Below are 24,580 nucleotides of genomic sequence, written 5' to 3'. Positions count from 1 at the left end.
TTTGTTTTTATTCATTTTTTTAACTATTTGTGCAGTGAAGTCATTTAGTGCCATCATAAGCATTTTTATTTGAAAGTTTTTACTTCAGTTTTATTTCTTAGTGTGTGTGAGTCAGAGTATGTTTCATGCAGCCGGCATCTATTGACAGTTTTTCTATGCAATAGTCACTAAGATAAAGACAAAGAAACATATTCTACCACTGGGAATCCATAATTGATGCATATAAGTATATACTGAGAACCAGAAACAGAGCTAGAACTATTATGATGCAAACTTGTAATTACACATCAAGTTTCTCAGAAGCAGAAATCAACTCTGATTAACTTAAACAGAAAGTACATTCATTTGAAGAGTATCTGTATGCTCACACAATTTCCTGAAAGGCTGGGGAGCCAGGATGAGAAAAGAACTAAAGAGGAAAGACAAGACCCAAAACCTCTTCATTTGCAGATCACACGGATCTCCTTTAAAGATGGCGTCAGCACTAAAACTTGGTACAATTACCCTTATGATTTTGAAAACAGATAGTCACTATGTATACATTTTCTAAGAAAAAAAAAACCCCTCTGAATTATTTATTAATACATTTCATGAAATTTTTGTAAGGTTGAAAAAAACAGAGAAATTACAAGTTACAAATATCAGTAATCAGGAATGAAAGAGGATCTATGACTGCAGACTTCACAGACGTTAAATTGGATAATTATGGAATAATATGGACACATCTACATTTGATAAAATAGACCAATTCCCGAAATGCACACTACCCAAACTCACACAAGATGGAAAAGATTTGTGAATGGTATTATAACTATAATAGATTGACTAATCTGTAATTAAAAAGTTCCCCAAGAAGAAATATTGAAGCCCACATGATTTATCTGGGGAATGTATCAAAGATTTAAAGAAGAATAAACACCAATTCTGTCAAACCTCTTCCAATAAATAGAAGAGGGTGCAAAACTCCCCAACTCTATTATGAAGCCATTACTATTGTAACATCAAAATTGGACAAAGACAGTATAAAGCAAATTACAAAAAAAAAAAAATACAATTACAGACCAATACACTTCATGAACATGAACACAAAAATCCTCAACAAAGCAAAATATTAGCAAATTGTATAAAACAAAATGTGTGTGGGTGTGGATGCATCATTCACTACAACCAAACTTAGTGGGGTTAACTCCAGGAGTGAAAATATGATTCAGTATACAAAAGTCCATCAGTATCAGAAAGATCATTTGACAAACTCCAAGATCAATTCCTGGTAAAAACTCTCAGTACAGTAGAGATAGAAGGTAACTTTCTCAACCTGGTAGAGAATGTTTATGAAAAATCTGCATCTAATATTATACTCAGTATTATAGTGATTTAATAGTAAAAGAGTTCATAGTCTTAAAAGCAGCAACATTTAATTGACTATCGGGGGGAAAAGAGGATTCTGGGAAATAAGGAATAGGAAAAGACAAAATCAAATAACAAAGGTGCACCTTTCTAAAAAGTCAAAGTAGAAGAGTCAGTGTCAAGGAAAAGGAGTTGAAAAGGCTTCAAATATTCCAGGAAGTTTAATTGAAGACTAAAAACAATCCACTATGTTTGTCAATGAGGCTCTCATTGGTAATAAAACTGAGAAGAGTTTCAATAGATGAGGCAAACAGAAGTATAATTGCCATAAACCGGAAAGTAAATGAAAGGTATCCAAAGCATGTAAGGTATATTCTTCCAAATATCTTGGCCAAAGGATGTATTTAGAGTGATAGAGTGAAATGTGAGCTTTGAAACTGATTTTTAAGATGGGTAGTTTGATGTAGCTAAATATATGACATGAAAAAAATATAATATTGTGCCTGATAGACTGTTCTCTGTAATAAGTAGGAGATACATGGGGATGCCTAGGTGGCTCAGTAGGTTGAACATCTGACTCTTGATTTCTGCTCAAGTCATGTTCTTACTGTTGTGAAATTGAGATCCATGTTGGGCCCCCCTATATATAGGTATATATGTATATATGTATATATATCTACATATATATATATATATATATATATCTACATATATATATATATATATATATATCTACATATATATATATATATATTTGAAATAGGAGATACATGCATCTACTAAATCAAGGTGTACAATGGTTTTAAGGACTTAAAGAGAGCATTATATATTTAAAAATTACTTTCCACACAAATCACTTATTTTGCCATTTGATTCTCAGAAACTTTGTGTGTTCTGATTTGTTTTCTCTATATTGATTCTTTTAAAGGGTTAAAAACATACAATAGCATGAATCATATTAAAGGTTTTGAGGAAAATCTATTATTGTTGAAATTGGAAGAGGCATTTTTAAGTAGGAATGAGTAACATTATTCTTCTTATAGGTGAAGTTTTGGAGAAATGGAGGAATTAAATTGGAAGCATCAATCACTACAAAAGTATTTCTGTGATAAATCAGTTTAGATTTTCATTTCTAGAACTGATAGCCATGAAGAATGGTCAGAAATCATTCATTTTGTGTAATCATTCATCAGTGACACAGTATCTATGTTTGATGAAATTTAAAAATCTCTCTTGCTTCCTGATTGAAAATATGCTCTAAGACATGTCGAAAGATGTCATTATTGTATTCTGACAAATCTTAGCAAAGTGAAAAAGGAAGAAAAACAAGAAGAATAGGCAAAGTATCTCTTCTCAGAGTAAATTTTAGTTTTTATCTTTATTTTTTATCTGAAAAGAATATATATCAAATGAAATACATATACATAAAATATATTTCAAAAATATATTTTGTAGGATAATGGGATAAGAGTGTCTTCAGACTTATTTATTGCCAATAAATCTCCTAAGTGGATTTACCATTGTACTCCTCCTATGAAATATTTAAACATTGCCTTCATGCCAAACCTTTGTCAATATTTATTATGATCCAATTTTTAATATTTTATTTAAGAATATATGGTGGGCATAAATTATACCACATTAGACAGCAATTTGCATTTTGGACACAAAGTACTATTGAACGTGTTTCAAATTATTATTGATAATTTGTATTATCTGTCTTATGAAAGGCTTATTCATCCATTTTGGTATTGCTTGATCTATAATTTTTATAGACTTTTAAAAGTTTGTTATATCATGTGGATATTAATGTGATATAATTATGTTCCCCCAATTTATAACTTATCTTTTAATTTTTATGGTGTGCTTTGATAAATATACATGTTAAATTTTTATACAGAATTCAGAAATGTTTTCTTTTAAGGCAGTGGGCCTGAAAACTCCTTGCAAATTAGTAATATCTAAGGAACTTTAAAAACATACTATGTAGGCCCTAGCCCAGAGAAATATCTTTAAAGGTTTATCTATTTTATTAGTCTTTCCAATACATGCTTTGCTTTATTTATCCTCTAAATTAGAAAATATGCCTTATTTAATTAATTTCTATTCTCAGGTTATCTTCTTTCTGCTACTTTCTTCATGCTTTCTTGTTTGTTTAGTTGTTTAGTTCATTAAATTTTAGCCTTTTTTAAAAAAAGTTTATTTTGAGAGAGGGGGGAGAGGGCATGTGAGTGGGGGAGGGGCAGCAATAGAAGGAGAGACAGAGAGAGAGAATCCCAAGCAGGCTCACTGCAGAGCTCCCAATGCGGAGCTGAAACTCACAAACCATATGTTTGACTGAGCCACCCAGGCACCAAATTTTAGCCTCTTTTTTAAGCTTCTATAAATATATGAAATTATAACTGGACTCTGCATATGTAAGGTATGTTTCTCCTACAATTACTGATACATTAAATTTTTATTATTGTTTAAATAGAAGTATTTTTTGGGCACCTGGGTGGCTCAGTAGGTTTAAGTGTCCAACTTAGGCTCAGGTCATGATCTCTCATTTCGTGGGTTTGAGCCCCACGTGGGGTTCTGTGCTGACAGCTCGGAGTCTGGAGCTTGCTTCCGATTATGTGTCTCCCTCTCTCTCTGCCCCTCCCCCGCTCACGCTTTGTCTCTCTCTGTCTCTCAAAAATAAATAAATGTAAAAAAAAATTTAAAAAGTATTCTTAAAGTTTAATTATATCTTCCTTTATCCATTAGGAATTAAATTTACTTTTAATTATTAAATGTTTGAATAATTTGAGACATTATTAATTGAGTTTTAATTCTTAAATATATGGATGATTTTAAGTGTTTTTTTTGGTTTTTTGATTTCCTGATTGAACTGCAATTTAAGCATTAATACTTTTTTTCTTTTTTTAATCTCAACAAAGGCCAAACCATCAGCTTCATTATATTTACTTATTTACTGGTTTATTTACTATTATTTTTTAATATAATTCATTGTCAAATTGGCTAACATACAGTGTGTACAGTGTGCTCTTGGTTTTGGGGGTAGATTCTGTGGTTCATTGCTTATATACAACACCCAGTGCTTATCCCAACAGGTGCCCTCCTCAACTGCCTCATTATTAATACCAGTAATTTAGGTTATAATTTGATGTGAAAGCCAAATACGTTAGCTCACAGAGCCCAGACTATAACAAAATATTTGCATGTTCTCCATTAGACCTGTGAAAAACAGACACACAATGGATGCTGTCACTGGACAGGCTGGTTCCTAAGAGAAAGGAAAATGATGGAGTTGAGCTAAGCACACTATCTTCCTAAATTTCTGAGATAAGCCTGTCAGTCCACCTTCCCATTAAGCTCCCTTGACAGAAAAGAATTATCATCAGTTGAGAAGAAATGTTACCTAAATTTTGTTTTTAACTCCTTGAACACAACCTCCATAACCAAGGATGTGATTCTGCACTTTCAGGATTAAGGACAGCAGTCTATGGAACCATTCTGGCTTGCACATTCATACACTTCAATGTCGACCACTCCTCTCTTAGGCATCCTTCTGAAACTAGTAATGGAAATTCAGATGCTACCCTATAAAACTCAAATGTGAGTTAGAAAAGTATAGTAAATTAACTCAAATACAAACCCATGTTTACTTTCCACAATATAAATGTCAGCCCTTTTCTGGTTTCAATGCCAAATGATACACAGCCACATTGTCCATAATAACATATAAGATAATCTCAATAAGGTTTTAAGACATAAAAACAAAGGCTTAACGCACTCCAATAATTAAAGGGGGAGAAGAGAAAGATTTTAAGAAAGTGCTCCTAATACCAATTTTTCAAAAAGAAATTAAAACCAAAAATAAATACCTGGTGAATTGAACTGTAGCATATCAATGTTCAAAGAATCGAAACCCTAATATTTTTTTTTGCCATTGTGAGTTAACAGTCTAAAATCCTTATGTAAGTTCAAAATATTTCTTTAGCTTATTCCTGTTCTCAGTGTCAATCAGATGTGTTGTCAAAGCCAAGGTCAGTTTGTGATTTTCAGCAACTGCAGAATACATTGTTTCTTCACTGAAATGGTTGCCATTATTCGAGGTTTTGGGTGTTGAATGCCAAGTTTCCGATATACCTTAAGTTTTCCAAAAGTTGTTGAGCTGTCCCATTTATATTTTTACTTCTTCCCCTGCCCGCCTTACTTTCCCTTCTCTTGTTTTTTTTCCATGCTTTTTCTTTTGCCCTTTTCTTTTTTCCCTCCATCTCTCTATCTTTCCTTTTTCTTCTGTCCCCTTCCCATCCTCCCTTTCTCATAGTCTCCTCTTTTCCCTTACTTTCCTAGCAAAGTCTCTGAGAACATAGACAGTGTGCAGGCTTTGGGGAGCCATGCTGAAGCATGGGTCAGTAGTTCTGGAGGTCAAGGTGAAGAGGTGGCTGGTAGAAGAAATAGTGTAGTAGGAATTCAAACTGAAATATATTATAACCTTCAAAAAATGACTCAGTATTTAATAGTCTTTAAATTAATCACTAATAAACTTTAGCCCTTTTTTATCTGTCTTCCCTACTGCTACCAGGATGATTATTTTAAAATATATAATTAAAATGTTACTCTGCCTCAAATACAGTATTATTTGCTCTAAGAGCCTGCCCTGTGCCACTCTTAAGTGCTTTTATTACACCAGGTGGAAGATGGAGGGCATGAGAGCAATATTTGCTTGCATATTTTCATCTATACAGACAATTGTGAGTTAGTATTTTTATTTTGTATCTTGTAATATTAACACTGACTAATATATAAAAGTGTGTGTATCTTAATTCTATGGTAACTCAGTAATCTAAAATCTTTGCTAATTTTCTAATTGTATAATGGAGTTAACCTACACTTTGAATGGTACCTTAGAACAGACACAACATGAGTCAGTGACTCATTTGAGAATACATAATGTTCAACATATCTGTGGATGGCTTAGTCAATTCTGGGGCATCCTCATGTCATTGGTTCTGTAGGTTGGAATGGAATCTTTAATCTGTTTTTAGAAATGCAATTGAGAGGATAAAGTTAAACCTGAAAACGTGAAGTTGGCTTATGATTTTGACATTTTACTTTGTTACAAGACAGTTTTCCTTCTACTGAAGGGACAGCATTAGCCAGTAGGTAGGAATCTTTTTCTTGCTCTGATACTTCAAATAACTAAGAGAATGTTGGGAATTAGGTTATAATAGATTCTGCTATTGATCACATAACTTGTGCCACAGATAGAGAGATGATGTATAGATAATTGAATAGATGGATGGATATATTTGGATATGCATATGTATATACTATATATTATGTATGTTAGATATTTATGCAGAAAACCTCTTTTCATGTTCATAAGAACTTTTTGAGAGAGGGAATACTATCACTGTTTTATAAATGAGAAAGCAGAGGTACACAGAAGTCATTAGACCTAGTAAGTTGTGAATCTGAAGTGCAAGCCCAGGACTGCCTCCAAAGCACATTGACTCAAATATAAATAATGTTGTAGCACAATTCTGTGGGGAAAAAAGAGAGAGAGAGAAACTTAAAAAAAGAGAGAGAGAGAAAATAAAACCCCACCAAAACCTTGTCATGGTAGGATAAAATGCTTTAAAGGGGAAATTGCCTTAAATCTTATCTACAGACTTTGTTTCAATTAAATGCAGATATTTTATAAACTCGATTAATGTTACATTGAAACAAACAAATGATATAACTTCTAGCCAAACATTCCTTATTGGATACATAAATTTCAACCTTGTGTAAATCATTACTGTTTTATTTTTTAAAAACTTTAAGTCAACTCAGTAGCGAATACATCTGTAGCCTTTTTGTAGAGGCAATTAGGAATTGGAACGTAGATATGGCAGTGGATTGAAATGATTTTTTAACAAAATTTTGAATAATTACTTTTCTTTCTCTTTCACCAAAAAACATAATATTTATTTTGTTTTAGAATTCTACCCAAATAATTGTTCTTACAATAGGCATGGTTGTATGGAAAATTTACCATAAGAGAAAGTATTTTAGGACACTGGCATTTTAGATCATGTTGTGTGTATGTGCATATATTATCACAAGAATTTGGAATAATAAGAAGCTGAAAGAAAAAGCTCTGGGTTTTTAAGAAAAGTCCATCCTCAAAATATCCTTGTGTAGATTTTATAATGAACAGATATTAAAAACATTTCAGACAGATGGAGAAGAACCAGTATTAACACTTCTGTAAAATATGTAATTATCATAAAATGTTGTAAGAAAATGCATAAAGATAACATTTCCTCTATAAATAAGCCTTTTTGAGAATTCCATCAATCAGAAATTAATTATCATGATCTCAATTTCCTAAGTGTTAGTGGAGTCAATAAATAACCATATTACAAATAAAAATAAACCAAAATTTCTGTGGTAAGTTATAAACATAACATAATTAAGCACCATATGCACACACATAATTGAATTGCAGCTTTTTGAAATTTCAAAATTCATGAAAAGTATTTCTGTGTCTAATGAAAAGATGAAAATGTGTTTTTAGTGGCCCCATAGGCTCCAAATACTTAGGATAAATCTGAAGTATTAGAATCTTAAAATATTAAGTAAAGCCTTATATGCAAGTGTTATACTCAAAAATTTTTGACCCTCAAAAATAACATTTTCAAATGGTACAAACTAATAGAAGCTGAGGTATCAAAAAGAATGTCAGCTAGTTCCAAATAAGTGTTTCCACCATATCTTCCACAGTTACTTCCTCTACTGAAGCTTTGAACCTCCAAGTTATCCTTTAGGGTTGGAATCAACTTCCAAACCCTTGTTCATGTTGATATTTGGACCTCTTCCCATGAATCACAAATGTTTTTAATAATATCTAGAATGGTGACTCTCTTCTACAAGGTTTTCAACTTACTATGCCCAGATCCATCAGAGGAATCATTATACATGGAAGAAATAGCCTTAAGACATGTATTATTAAATAATAAGATTTGAAAGTTGAAATGACTTCTTGATATACATGGGCTACAGAATGGTTATTGTGTTAGAAACCATGAAAACTACATTTCAATCTCATTGTATATCTCCATCAGAGCTCTTGGGTGACCAGGTGTATTGTGAATGAACTGTAATATTTTGAAAGAAATCTTTTTTTCTATTAGTTTTAAGTAGCGGGCTTATAATATTCAGTAAATCATGCTGTAATCAGACATGCTGTCATCCAGGCTTTCCTGTTCCATTTCCAGAGCACAAGCAGAGTAGATTTAGAATAATTCTTGAAGGCCCTAGAACTGCTGGAATGATAAACTAGCGTTGGCTTTAAAATAAAGTCACCAGCTGCGTTAGTCTCTTATAGAGTTAGCCTGTCCTCTGAAGCCAGGCATTGACTTGTCTCCAGCTATGAAAGTCCCGGAGGGCTTTTTCTTCCAATAGCAGGTGGTTTTGTCTACATTGAAAATCCATCGTTTTGTGTAGCCACCTTCATGAATTAGCTAAGCGAGATCTTAGGGGTAATTTGATGCAGCTTCTACATCAGCATTTGCTGTGTCACCTTGTACTTTTACGGAGACGGCTTCTTTCCTTAAACCTTATGAATTAACCTCTGCTAGCTTCACACTTTTCTTCTGTAGCTTCCTCACTTGTCTCAGCATTTATAGAATTAAAGAGAGGATCTTGCCCTGGATTAGGTTTTGGCTTAAAGGAATGCTGTGGCTGGTTTGATCTTTTTCTTCTTCTTTTTTTTTTTAATTTTTTAAAATGTTTTATTTATTTTTGAGACAGAGAGAGACAGAGCATGAGCAGGGGAGGGGCAGAGAGAGAGGGAGACATAGAATCCGAAGCATGCTCCAGGCTCTGAGCTGTCAGCACAGAACCCAACGCGGGGCTCGAACTCACAAACTGTGAGATCATGACCTGAGCCGAAGTCAGATGCTCAACCGACTGAGCCACCCAGGTGCCCCTGATCTTCTCTACAGAGCCAAACATTCTCCATATCAGCAATAATGCTCTTTCACTTTCTTAAATTGTGTGTTTACTGGAGTAGCACTTTTTAATTTCTTTCAAGAACTTTTCCTTTGTGTTCACAACTTGGCTAATTGTTTGGCCTATCTTGGCTTTCAATATGTTTTCTTCACTTTTGGAGTTAAAATGAAAGATGTGCAACTCTTCCTTTTACTTGAACACTTAAAGACCATGCAGGGTTATTAATTGGCATAATCCCAATATTGTGTGTCTCAGAGAATAGTGAGGCCAAGGAGAGAGAGAGAGAGATGGGAGAGGGAATGGCTGGTAGGTGGAGCAGTCAGAACACACACAACACACACACAACATGTATTGGCTAAATTTGCTGTCTTATATGGGCATGGTTCATGGCACCTGAAAACAATTATAATAGTAACATCAAAAATCACTGATCACAGATCTCCATAACAAAGATAACAATAATGCAAAAGTTTGATATATTATAAAAATTACCCATGACACAAAGACATAAAATTAGCAAATGCTATTGGAAAATGGCACCAATAGACTTGCTTTAATACAGGGTTGTCAATAAGCTTTCAATTTGTAAAATCTGTTGTATATGTGAAGTGTGATAAAGTGAAACACAATAAAATGAAGTATGCTTGTAGTCATGTCATTTGCTCTTTGGTAAACATCTGAGAATGGAGAGGGAGAGGGAGAAATGGGTAAAGAATGTAAATTTGTAGAAACTTGATTAAGGAATCAAGCTCTCTGCAATCTTGTAGTTCTGCAACATATTCCTGCCTTCTGTAATAACTTGTTGTCAGGGCCTTGTGGTTGCTCAAGTTCTATGAAGTTTCATCAGTCTACTTCATAAATATCTTCCCTAGGAAGAAGTATTATCTTAGCATCCTGCATTGTATATTAAGGCAATTACCACTCATCTACCTGCCGTCTCCCAAAAATATATTGAAATTTAGAGTCACATTTTATATAATATAATTTATTAGGTACATAAGTTAAATGTATTAAGATGCAAATATTGTGATCTCGAGGAGGAGCCTACAAGTCAGGAGAACAAGTTCTGTGATGACAAGTAAGTCATCTGGACTGCTGTACTTTTCTCTTTAGGTAAAAAAGTTTATCTGCTTCCACTTGACTGAAACATTGTGAGGTTGAGTTAATCTTAGGGAAAACTGACTTGTAGGCTCCTCCTCAAGATCACACATAACATGAAGTAAGGTAAAACTGTGTTACATGATTCAAAACCATAGGGTTTTGTTCATCATTTATGTACTATTTTCCCCTGGATTCTTATATGAGAGTCAAAGGAATATAGAAATATAGCTTTTGACCCTAATCTTATTTTCGTGATAAGTAGATCTTACCATATTTTACTTAACAGTTAAAATGGTTCAAATCAAATGGGAACATTTCAAAAGGAGATTGTATATAAACATATCAGTTCTTCACAACTTGATCTGCAGGTTCAGTACAGCCTCAATCAAAATCTCAGCAAGTTATTTTGTGGATATCAGCTAACTGATCCTAAATTTTATATGGAAAGGCAAAATACTGAGAATATCCTACATAGTATTGAAGGAGAAGAACAAAGTTAGAGGATGACAATACCCGACTTCAAGATTTACAATTAAGCTACAGTAATCAAGACAATTTGGTACTGGCAAAATAATAGACAAATAGATCAATAGAACAGAATAGCCCAAAAATAGATCTGCAAAAATATAGTCAACTAAGCTTTGACAAAGAAACAAAGGTAATTGATGCAGCAAAGATAATTTTTTTCAATAAATGGTGCTGGAATAACTGGATATTCAGATGCAAAAAAAAAAAAAAAAAGGAATCTAGACACAGACCTTATACTCTTTAAAAAAAATTAACTGAAAATGGATCATGGACCTAAGTGTAAAATGTGAAACTATAAAATATCTAGAAAACAACACAGAAACTCTAGATAACATTGGATATAGCAATGACTTTACATACAACACCAATGGCAAAATCCATTGAAGAATTGATAAACTGTAGTTTATTAAAATTAAAAATTTCTGCTCTACAGAAGAATGTCAAAACAATAATAAAAAAAAGAAACAAACCACGATTTGGGAGGAAATATTTCCAAAAACAGTATTTCTGAGAAAGTGTTGTTTAAAAAAAAAATTATATATATATATATATATTCACACAAAGAACATTCAAACTCAACAATAAGACAACAAATAACCCAATTAAACATGGGCCAAAGTTCTGGATAGACACCACACAAATATTATATGGATGCAAATAATCATATTGAAATATGCTCCACATCAAATGTCTTCATGGAAATGCAAATTAAAACAAGATACTATTAGCTACCTATTAGAATGGTCAAATGTCAGAACACTGACAACACCAAATGCTGGCAAGGATGTGGAGCAACAGGAACTCTCATTTATCACTGGTAGATGTACAAAATGATAGAGCCACTGTGCAAGTTAGTTTGGCAGTTTCTTACAAAACTAAATGTACTCTCACCATACTATCCAGCCACAGCAGTGTTTGATATTTACCCAAAGAAATTGAAAACTTATGTCCTACCTACATAATTATAGTAGCATTATTCATAAGTGCCAAAACTTGTAAGCAATTAAGTTGCCCTTCAGTAGAAGAGTGGAAAAACTGTGGTAATTCAGATAATGAAATATTATTTGGTGCCAAAAAGAAATGAGCTATAAAGCCATGAAAAGACATGGAGGAAACTTATGTGCATATCACTAATTGAAAGCCAATTTGATTGTACACTTTAAACTAATATAACACTGCATGTTAACTATATGGAATTAAAATTTTAAAAAAGAAAAAAAAATAAAATAAAATGCAAATATTTAAGAGTATAATTTGATGACTTCTGAAAAATATAGTCACATCACTATGACTGAGACACTACATAGAATATTCCATCACATCAGCATAACTTTGTGGTCAATCACCATCGTCTACCCCAACATAAACAATCACCAATCAGTTTTATATTATTGTTCACTAGTTTTGTCTGTGTTAAAAAATAAAATTCTGGGGTGCCTGAGTCACTCAATCAGTTAAGCTTCCTACTCTTTTTTTTTTAACTTTATTTTTTATTTTTTAAAATTTACATCCAAATTAGCATATAGTGAGTCAATGATTTCAGAAGTAGATTCCTTAGTGCCCCTTACCCATTTAGCCCATCCCCCCCCACAACCCCTCCAGCGCCCCTCAGTTTGTTCTCCATATTTATGAGTCTCTTCTGTTTTGTCCCCCTCCATGTTTTTATATTATTTTTGTTTTCCTTCCCTTATGTTCATCTGTTTTGTCTCTTAAATTCCTCATATGAGTGAAGTCATATGACTTTTGTCTTTCTCTGACTGACTAATTTCACTTAGCCTAATACCCTCCAGTTCCATCCACATAGTTGCAAAAGGTAAGATTTCATTCTTTTTGATTGCCAAGTAATACTCCATTATATATATATACCACTTCTTCTTTATCCATTCATCCATCGATGGGCATTTGGGCTCTTCCCATACTTTGGCTATTGTTGATAGTGCTGCTATAAACATGGGGGTGCATGTGTCCCTTCGAAACAGCACACCTGTATCCCTTGGATAAATGCCTAGTAGTGCAATTGCTAGGTCGTAGGGTAGTTCTAGTTTTAGTTTTTTGAGGAACTTCCATACTGTTTTCCAGAGTGGCTGCACCAGCTTGCATTCCCACCAACAGTGCAAAAGAGATCCTCTTTCTCTGCATCCTCGCCAACATATGTTGTTGTCTGAGTTGTTAATGTTAGCCATTCTGACAGGTGTAAGGTGGTATCTCATTGTGGTTTTGATTTGTATTTCCCTGATGATGAGTGATGTTGAGCATTTTTTCATGTGTCAGTTGGCCATCCGGATGTCTTCCTTGGAGAAGTGTCTGTTCATGTCTTTTGCCAATTTCTTCACTGGATTCTTTGTTTTTTGGGTGTTGAGTTTGATAAGTTCTTTATAGATTTTGGATACTAACCCTTTATCTGATATGTCATTTGCAAATCTCTTCTCCCATTCTGTAGGTTGCCTTTTAGTTTTGATGATTGTTTCCTTTGCTGTGTAGAAGTTTTTATTTTGATGAGGTCCCAGTAGTTCATTTTTGCTCTTGTTTCCCTTGCCTCCAGAGACGTGTTGAGTAAGAAGTTGCTGCAGCCAAGATCAAAGAGGCTTTTGCCTGCTTTCTCCTCGAGGATTTTGATGGCTTCCTGTCTTACATTGAGGTCTTTCATCCATTTTGAGTTTATTTGTGTGTGTGGTGTAAGAAAGTGGTCCAAGTTCATTCTTCTGCATGTTGCTGTCCAGTTTTCTCAGCACCACTTGCTGAAGAGACTATCTTTATTCCATTGGATATTCTCTCCTGCTTTTTCAAAGACTAGTTGGCCATACATTTGTGGGTCCATTTCTGGGGTCGCTATTCTGTTCCATTGATCTGAGTGTCTGTTCTTGTGCCAGGACCATACTGTCTTGATGATTACAGCTTTGTAGTATAGCTTGAAAGCTTCCTACTCTTGATTTTGGCTCATGGTTCATGGGATCAAGACAGCACTGGGCTGTGCACTGATAGTGCAGAGACTGCTTGGAGTTCTCTCACTCCCTCACTCTCTCTGCTTCTCCTCTGCTTGTGTATTCTCTCTATCCTTCTCAAAATAAATAAATAACCATGAAAAAATAAAATAAACTTCTGTAATATGAACTCATTTCAATCTGTTTATTTCATCAAGCAGAATGTTTTTGAGAAATGTCCACATTGTATGTATCAGTAGTTCATCAATGAAACTTAAAAAAACAAAACAAAACAACAAATGTATAGATGTTTTCAGTGCCATCAAAATAGGTGTAGGTACTATATTATCCTCCTCCCTCCCTCCCTTCCCCCCACCACTCTCTATAAACAATTTCCAAGATCCTAAAAGCAGAATCATCTGGAATAATAGGAAATATATTCTATTACCACTTATCCTTGTTCTTCTCCCTGGATTTGTTCCAAGATGAGGTAAAAGATAAAAAAAAAAATGTGTCCAACACATCGTATTATTTAATTAACCTGAGTATAATTGATTTACATCAAAGACATGTATTTAAGTGTTCGTAAAATATATTTATAATCACTATGAATTCATTGTTATCTTAATCTGACTTGTTATTGAAAATTCTGAAATTTGTAATACTCTGCATCTAACAAAAAGAACTTGGTTAGAAATCTCCAGATTTCAAAATGCAAATCTCAGCTGTGATGAAGTTTCTTCCATTAATGACAGAAAACAGTGGTGAATTTCATGTTGGGCACAAATTTAGGGGCAAGGGTAATGGAGTCACTGTCTTTGAATTGTGAGGTATCTATAGGGTTTTGTGTACATTGTCCTCAGAAAGAGATGAACTGCCTGGTTCTTCTAATATCTAATATCTCAGTAAAATTGAAAGAACCAGTCAAACTCTTGTTTTAAATTTAAAAACAGATAATAACATCTGTGGACCATTAATCATGATCCTCTGGAATTTTTATTTTTCAGCTTGTGATCAAATTCATGTCTCAAGAGAGGTTTATATAGAGGAAAAAATTGAAGGTATTAATCTTGACAAAAAATGGTTGTTGGTGAGAAGGAAAAGGTAGCTTGGAGATAGGGATAATTTATTCAGGGAAAAATATTATAATTTTAAATATGATGAATATTAACAAAATAGCATAGAACACAGAAATGATAGGATTTCTTATGTAACCTGGCAGAGTTTCTAGGAAACAATTTAAAGAATAGAGGAACATTTTTTTGAATTGCATTAAAGATGAACACACGACTGTTACAAATTGATAAGGTTTTAAATTGACTATGCATTTCTGTTTTACCCTTAAAGTAGTTTGTAACCTTAATAATGAAGCACAATTGATTTGAAAATATAAGTGACTGTATTTATTGCTCCTTATTTAGCTTTCCTCTGGCAGTATGGTATTCAAATAAGAGGCTACAATAATAGGTAAAATTTAGATCGAAGTTAGTAAAAAGAAAGACTACTACCTACCTCTAAGATCAATTTTCTGAAATTTGATATTTTTATGGTTTATAGCATGCCCAATAATTGAGTGTTAGTTAACAGTGAGTTAAGAAAATTGTTCTGCAATTTCATTTTATTTCGAAGATAATTTCTTTTGGTTGGAAGCAGAGGATATTTCCCAGATAAGTTCTGTTCCCCAATAGATAAAAAGAAAATATCTCACTCTGCTTAAATTGCCATAGGGCCACTTATTTATGTATTGACTTTTACATTTTTGTTACAGTGCTTTGTTTTTTTAATTGTTAGTATATCATGAATAAGTAATGACATTCAGCTCATAAAACTTACATATAAAGTTATTACTACTAAGTAGGCTAAATTTGCATTTTTTTAATTATTCAGGTTGCTTACAAATGTAAATGACATTTTAAGTATTAATGATATTGATGTGACTACAGTGCAATATTTTTTTCCAAGGAAAATATCCCACTTATTTACAGGATGAAAAATGAGGGCTCTTAGAGCTTTTGTGGGTGTTTAGAATATAAAGATCTCAAATGTTCATGTGAAAGATTCATCAAGTATATCTTGTAAAAGATGGATACATAAACACTTTATAGAGAATCATTTACTTGAATAATTATTGCATTTCTTTAATTCAATACAATAAAAACTCTTTTCCCTCTTGATGACTTTTCCTTAAAAGACAATTAGGCCATTGAAGGGATATTTGCATATCAAAGAAATAGCTCTATTAAAGTAAATTAAAATACTCCTGATAGTGATGTCCTCATACCAGATTTACAATTTCACATTTCAGTCCAGCTTCACTGTGTTAAGAAGAAACTACATAAGGCAAAATTACCTAGTGAATACTAGTGAAGAAACTATTGCAGTGGTCCAGTTAAGAGATGATAAATTGAACTATGATTATGGCAGTAGAAATGGCAAGATATGTCTAGATTAAAGAAATGTTCGGGGAGTAAATCTACACTCCTTGCCATATAAGCAAAGAGTGAAATAGGCAGATATAAAATCAAGATTTCTAGTTCTGTAAAAAATGCCATTGGAATCTCAATAGGGATTGCATTGAATCTATCCTTAGATAGCTTTGGTAGTATTTACATATTTACATACTAAGTCTTCTACCTGTAAACACGGGATAACTTTCATGTATGTGTCCTCTTCCGTTTCTTTCATCAATGTCTTACAGTCTATTTTTTAAAATTAAACTAAAATTTTTATTTATGTTTTTCAAAGGTGGTATTATAGGTGATTTTCACTTTTTTGTTGTTGTTGTTTCAAGTTTTTATTTAAATTCTAGTTAGTTAGGGGCTCCTGGGTGGCTCAGTTGGTTAAGTGACCAACTTTGGCTTAGGCCATGATCTCACAGTTCATGAGTTCGAGCCCCGCATTGGGCTCTGTGCTGATAGCTCAGAGCCTGGAGCCTGCTTGAGATTCTGTGTTTCCCTCTCTCTCTGCCCCTCCTTCCCTTGTGCTCTGTCTCTCTCTGTCTCTCAGAAATAAATAAATGTTAAAAAAAATTTTAAAAATTCTAGTTGGTTAACACACAGTGTAATATTGGTTTCAGGAGTAGAATTTGGTGATTCATCACTTACATATAATACCCAGGGCTCATCACAAGTTCACTCCTTAATGTCCATCAACCACTTAGCACCTTCTCCCACCCACCTTCTCTCCATCAACCCTCAGTTTGTTCTCTAAAGCTAAGAGTGTCTTATGGCTTGCTCCTTTTTTTTTCTCCTCCTTCCCCTATGTTTATCTGCTGTGTTTCTTAAATTCCGCATATGAGTGAAATCATGTGGTATTAATCTTTCTTGACTGACTCATTTCACTTAACATAATATACTCTAGCTCCACCCACGTTTTTGTAAATGGCAAGATTTCATTCTTTTTTGATGGTCGAGTAATATTCTATTGTATATACATACACCACATCTTTTTTATCCATTCATCAGTTGATGGATATTTGGGTTCTTTCCATAATTTGGCTACTGTTGATAATGCTACTATAAATGTCAGAGTGCATGTGTCCTTTCAAATCAGTATTTTTGTATCCTCTAGATAAATACCTAGTAGTGTAATTCCTGGGTCATAGGGTAGTTCTATTTTTAGTTTTTTGAAGAACCTCCGTACTGTTTTCCAGAGTGGCTGCACCAGTTTGCATTCCCACCAACAGGGTAAGAGAGTTCCCTTTTCTCCACATGCTTGCCGACATCTGTTGTTTCCTGTGTTTGTATTACAGTTCTTTAGAGTAAACAAATAACTGGAGAAGAGGCACTTCAAGAATTCAAAACTATGTGGTAGAAATAAAGATAAATCTAAAGTAAAATGTAAATCTTCTAATAAAGGTATGGTTGAAGCTCCGATCACTGAATCATCTACTGATCACTCAATCAGTGGAAATAATTGTACACTGGAGGCAGAGAAACCTTTGATGAGAAGGTTACCTTTGACCCTCGGTGTTAAAGATGAACAGCAGTAGGAGACAAGGAGAGAAAGCAATTTAAAAAGAACAACAGACACAAGAACTCAGACTGGAAAAAGACAAGACACAGATCAAGGATAAGAGATGTGGTTTGGATTTAGGTTATAAAGTATTGTGAAGGTAGCAGAACTACCATAACACCATCTACCAAAAAGGTAACCAAAATATTAGCATCTAAATCCATTACATCCTCCTTTGTCTCCTACCATAACATATGCAATTAACAAAGTGATGATTCTAATTTTCTTCCAAATTTTCAAATAAAAGTTCCACATTTCACCCAAAATATAGTACCTTCAAAATATCAAACAGGCATTTTGTTTTAATTAGTTAGATTGTTATCCATCCTCAACTACCAGTGTAAAATTTAATACCTCCTGATATTTCAAAGAAGGCGAGATACAGGCTTTTCAAATCCTCACTTTCACTATGTTATATTAAAGACTGTTATTTATCTTCTAGTTTACAGAGTAAATTAAGTCTTTAATCCATTGTTTTCTATTTAGCATGAAACCCAACAGTTTAAATGTGTTTCTGCAAATTATTTTCAAATGCACTGACAAGAAATAAAGATCAAATGCAAGTTTATGGATACTAAAAATACATACAAAATATATGTAATAATTAGTTACCAACATATGAAGAAATAGCTCATTAAAGAGCTGCTGGAAAATAACCTGCTCAGAAATAATTCACTTTAATATATTACTGATTTTTAAAATGCTTCCTCTCTCATTCTTTATTAATGGGGATATTTGCATTCAAATAGAGATCATTTGTTTTTAGGAATTCATCTGCTCCTGCTGTTTATTTTCCACCTACTATTCAATCCTCGGTTTATAGCACAGGCATCGGTAGCAGTGAAAATGATTAGGATGTCACTAAAGTTTATGCCTTCAGGTGAGAAATATGGTACATTTTGAGTGCAGTATCACTGGGAAACTAATGTTGTATTCATTTAAATTGTTTCAAATTAAAATAAGATGGACTGAGAAATTTAAAGAGAATGATTCATTGTTTTATGTGAACTGGTATATTTCTGTATGGTATATATAGCTTTTCCCAACATGCCACCTGTTCTCCAGAAGTATAATCACAATATGATAGACATGCTAAAATAATTGCCTTAGAAAACCCACAAATTGCAGAGCTATGAGATCAACATGTTGACAGTGCCATTCTATTGTGCTATTGTACATGTAAATCCCTGTTTATGGGATCGGGAATTACTATTTACTGGAGGTGAATGTAAATTAATCAAAGTAATTCTGCACAGTGTTGATATATAGAGACTTTACATATTACCTATTTGTCAGAATGTAGACTATTATACTTCCTGTGTCTGTAATCGGTGGAGATTTAAGTTCATGGAGGGAAAATGTGACTAGGGCTGTATGTTGTATTGCCTTGTGACAAAACCAAATGTTACAGTGTGTTCCATTTCAAGTGCAAAGCTACTAATCTAATGAAAATGTTACTGTTCTAGGCAATATGTTCTTAGTGTTATTGTAGAATACAATGGAAATGCCTACATTAATATTATCTGGCCAGAAAGAACCACAGCTAGAGAATTTAGAATTCTGATCAAGTGTGGTGTTCCGAAAAAAAAAATCAGCAAAACAGAACATGGTTCTGCTAAGTTGAAGAAAAATAAAGTGCTGTGGGGTGGAGAGCATTTGAAATAGGATAGGTCATACAGTAGATAGGGTATGCCTCCAGCTTTAGATAAGAAGTGTATTTTCAAGGACAGAAAGAAAACGAATTCTGCTTGCAATCAGTTCTCAAAATTTTGGTAAGAGATTGTTTAAAGTAAAAAAAAAATACTCAAACAAAAATTTTGCGTCAACTCAATCAGAAAATGAATAGCAGATCCATTTGTTTGGATGTGCAGGTCACATATTTAGCATTAAATTCTCTCTCTCTCTCTCTCTCTCTCTCTCTCTCTCTCTCCTTTCTCTCCGCCCCTCTCTTGTTTCATCTCTAGTTTAGTCCCCTTTGGGAAGAAAATCCCTTACCTTTTTCTTACATTAGAAGAATTTATCTGTAAATACCTTCTTTCAATTTGAAGTGTATCACAAGAAGAGGCAATGTCTCTTCTAAGTTTATTCTTAGAACAGTCTTTTTCCAGCTGTAATTTATGACCTCACTGCTGGGTTATAAATCAAATGAATGGGTCTTGACCAGCAGTTTAGGTGATTATATTATTGAAATAAAATACAAAATAACATATCAGGATATATGACAAATAATGATAATGATTATACCATGAATATTTTGTTTCAGTGTTTGCATGTGAGTGTGTTCATATATATTAGAGGGATTATAATATAGTACATGTTGTTTTTATTATAGGTCATGGTCAGAATTATGCCCCTCTGAATATCATAGCCAAATGTTACAGGGATTCATCTTCCCCGTGCCTAGGGTGACTGGTATGACGGTCCGTTTTTTTCCTCTTTCTACACTGATGACTTCCTTCCCAACTGCAGATAGGTTCACGAGTCTGTTTAGTATCTCATTTTATCTCTGCGCGTCCTACCATCTCCATGCAGCCTCTTTACACTTAGCTGTGGAGAGTCTGTGCCGCAAGGGCTCTGGGTTATTTTCTGGGTTATCTACCCTGATGTGGATGTTATCTAGTTGGATCCGTGGGGCAAAGTGAGCTTGGTGTGTTCCAACTCTGCCATCTTCCCATTTATATAAAATGTAACGTACATATTACAATTCTATATGTTGTGTATGTATATATAAATATAAATGTAGAATTTGGAATTTTAAACACTAAATTCATATTAGCAATCTACTTAGGGGAACATGGGTAGCAATGGGATTGGAAAGGATGTAGAGAAGACTTCCACTGATTCTATAATCCATTATTTATTTAAAAATAAAGGAAATTTAGGGCACCTGGGTGGCTCAGTTGGTTAACGTCCACCTCTAGATTTTCGCTCAGGTCATGATCTCACAGTTTGTGACTTCGAGCCCCTAGTCAGGCTCCATACTGACAGAGTCTGCTTGGGATTCTCTCACTTTCTCTCTCTCTCTCTCTCTCTCTCTCTCTCTCTCTCCCTCTTATCCCCTCAAAGTAAATAAATAATAAAGGAAAAAATATAAAATATAAAATAAAATATATAAAGGAAATTAAATATATAAAATATTAATATTTGATAGAGATGGGTGCCACTGTACATTGATATATTGTATTATATTATATCATATCATATTTATTTTTGTTTGAAAATTTCAGTAAAAAATGTTAGAAAATAAGAACGCAGCAAAGACACAGGGAAAACTAATAGTTACTGGCAAAGTGATGTGGCATTCACCACTTAAGTTATGCCCTTCAACACACAATCTTAAATTCTATTGACTTCAAGAGGGAGCATATACTCACACCTCAAGGAAAGTTTTATTTCGAGGGAGTAAGATACTTGTGACAAATAATAGAAAATTATTCTCTTAGGGAATAGCATGGAAGTCAGGGTGACAGCTGAATAACCTACTATTTGTTTTCTAACACTGTTTGGGATTACACCAGGCATCTATATTTTTAGGGACAGAAAATTTAGTGATACTGTGTGGTGCTGCCTAGGGCATAATCAGCAGTAGAAGTGATGTATAGAGCACATTTAAGGAGGTGGGCTGTGACTGCAATTAGGTGAAAATAGTTTCATTTTCAGGCCAAGTGTGAAGATACCAGATAATCACAGACTCTTTTACACATTTCAAGTTTTACACTTCACAATTTGATTGAGAAGAATATTAGGGGAAAAAAAAGAATGCATTACTTCAATTACTTACCTGTTTATTTTTTTCCTTTCTTTTCTCTACTAAACTCCAGAAGTGATTATGCACATATGGCAAAGACAAAAAAGAATATTTGGATAAACTTAAAACGCTAGTGAGGAAAGATTAGAACAAAGTACCGGGAGATTTAATCTACTATTCAGTGGATTTAAAAACTAAAAGCATGTGTGTGTGCACACTCACACACATGCAGACACACAAATTTTTACAAAAGCAGTTTAACATAATCTCTTCAAAATGGTCCTCTCTAGTTCTAGAAAAATGGGACAAATAGATACTTTCAAGAACTTCTCTTCTCTAGGATTTTTGGTGTGATTTCAAGAATCTTTATTAAACATTTATATTTGCCCTATATCTGTATGCCTGATCGGTCAATGACAGGAAAAATTTTTATCAAACAATTTAGGAATATGTTGGAACATGGATATGGTTTCTTTAATCAGTAAATGTTCTGCAGGACCCGATGGGTCCTCTCCCTTTCATAGTATATGTACAGAAACCTTGGAAATGAGATAGCCCTGTTAAATCTTATAGGAGAAATCTGATTTTGTTGAGGTTAAAACCTGAATGGTATGGTAAAAAATCTGTGAGGTATTTTTTATCTTAATAGGAGATATTGACCCTCACATCTGTAATCACTCTTTTTAAAACTCTTTAACACATGAATCCCATGATTAGCAAAGTTTGAGAACTAGACCCACACCTTCGTTCTAAGATTTAAAAAAACATCATCTTTGTCTAGTAGACAAAATTTTTAATTCCTAAAGGTTTTGTATAAAAATGGTTATATAGAGGTAGTTATCATTTATAACCAATGTATACATTTTTATCAATTTTTCACTTTGAATAAATTGAGAAAACACACCAGAATCAGTTATGGTGATCATTTATATTACTATTTGAGATCTACTTATTGTCTTTGAAAGGTTCTTAATTTCATGTGGACAAAATACACATTTCAGCACATGTGTAAGTATGTTAAAAGTTTAGTTGGAGGGAAATTTCTGGGCCTAGACTTTGGATTTCATATTTAGTATACAGTGTTTGTACCCTTAAAGTTTTCCCTAAATCAGAAGTAAGGGTTTTATGAAGCATCAACACTTGTGTATTCATGGGAAAGAATGGCGAAGCTGTTTGAATCAATAAATAATTATTGTATATGTAATCTTGAATTGTCTTTATGTCTTTGAGCAGTGATTGGCTTTATCATTGACAAGAAAAGAAAGAAAGAAAGAAAGAAAGAAAGAAAGAAAGAAAGAAAAGGAAATTTCTCATTCATACTACCTCTTCCATTTCTTACATGGGTGATCTCATCTATGCTCATAATACCATTTCAAACATGACTATTCTAAAATATGTATGTCCCAACCAGTTATCTTAATTCCAGAAACTCACATTCCAGCTGTCTACTTGATATCTCCACTTAGAGATCTCATAAAAGTCAAAATGTACATCCAAAATTAAACTCTTAATTCTTAAACAACACACACACACATTCCCACACAGTGCAACACACACACAGATAAAAACAAACCTGTTTATACCTAAGCCTTCACCATCTAAGTCAATGGCCACCACCACTTCAGTGCTCAGGCTGGAAACAGGAGTCATTTTACCTTATTCTGCACATGCAACCCAATAGTAGCTCATACCGATTCTAACTGAAAACAGTGTCAACTTCACAACAGCTGCCTATCTCCATTGTTAGGTGCTTAGTCTTTATGTCTCTTCACCATAAAGCAGTAACTCCCTTACTGATGTCTCAGAAGGTTAAATTTTTTTGTCCCCTTCTTTTGCTCACTTTTTGCCAGAGCAGCTAATTATTTCACTATTTCATTAAATTATTAATGAATTTTAATATGAATAATTTTAATGAATGAATTAATTATTAATTATTTCATTAAAGTATAAATCTGATTGATTTATACTTTATTAAGGATTGCTTACAATCCTTAAATGTCTGCTGATCACACTTGAACCTAGTCTTTGACACTCTTAATGATATTGGGCAAAATTTTTGCCTATTTCTCTGTGCTTCAGACTCGCTGGTATGTTTTAAGTTTTTAGAAATGCAATGTATTTTAGATCCTCAGAGCTTCTGCAGGTAGCTTTCCCCCTTCCCCTGATCTTTTATGGATCCATCTCATGATTTGGTCTCTGTGGCAGTGAAACTTTCTCAGATGGTCTTTTCCTAATGAGTCTATCCAAAGTAGGTCCTTACATTTTTTCTCAAACTGATTTCCAGCATATATCCCATAACTCACTTATTACAATTTGTAATTAATTTATGTGTCTGTTCACATGGTTTGTTGATATTTTCATATCTCCCAGTAAAATTAATCTATGTAAATACTGAGGCCATATTTCTTTTATTTATCCATGTTTCTGGCTCATAACAGAGATCCTGGCTGCAAAGTATAGGGATGATCGTTATTTGTTGAATGGATCAATAAATGTCTTTTTTGATGCATGATTTAATGACTTGCCAATTTGTTAAAAGTTTTAATGTAAAAATATAAAACTATTTTTGGCTCCGAGAGCCTTATATGCTACATATTATTTATAATTACCTGCCATCTATTAGCATAGCAAATATGATACACAAAAAAGGAATTTGAGATGAGTTAGAGTCAATAGATTTACCTGTGGAGACTATATTTGAAAGTAGAACACATATATGTGTGAGCACCTGGAAATTCAGAAGACTAGAACTTACCTTGTCCTGTGCGTTAATAATTCAATATTTTGCATTCTTACACAGGGCAAACTCTTTACCCATAGAATACTTAAAGAATGCAAACTAGCTCTGCTAAGACACAGGGGATTCTTCCATGATTAGGCAGCATCTGATTAGAGCTGATTATAACTTGCCCATTCTTCCTTTTCACTTCCC

Source organism: Panthera pardus, unplaced genomic scaffold, assembly GCF_024362965.1.
Source record: "Panthera pardus isolate Hobbes unplaced genomic scaffold, ASM2436296v1 HiC_scaffold_13, whole genome shotgun sequence".
NCBI classification, from domain to species: domain Eukaryota; kingdom Metazoa; phylum Chordata; class Mammalia; order Carnivora; family Felidae; genus Panthera; species Panthera pardus.
The sequence above is the reverse complement of the archived record's forward strand: the minus strand, read 5'-3'. Positions refer to the sequence as shown.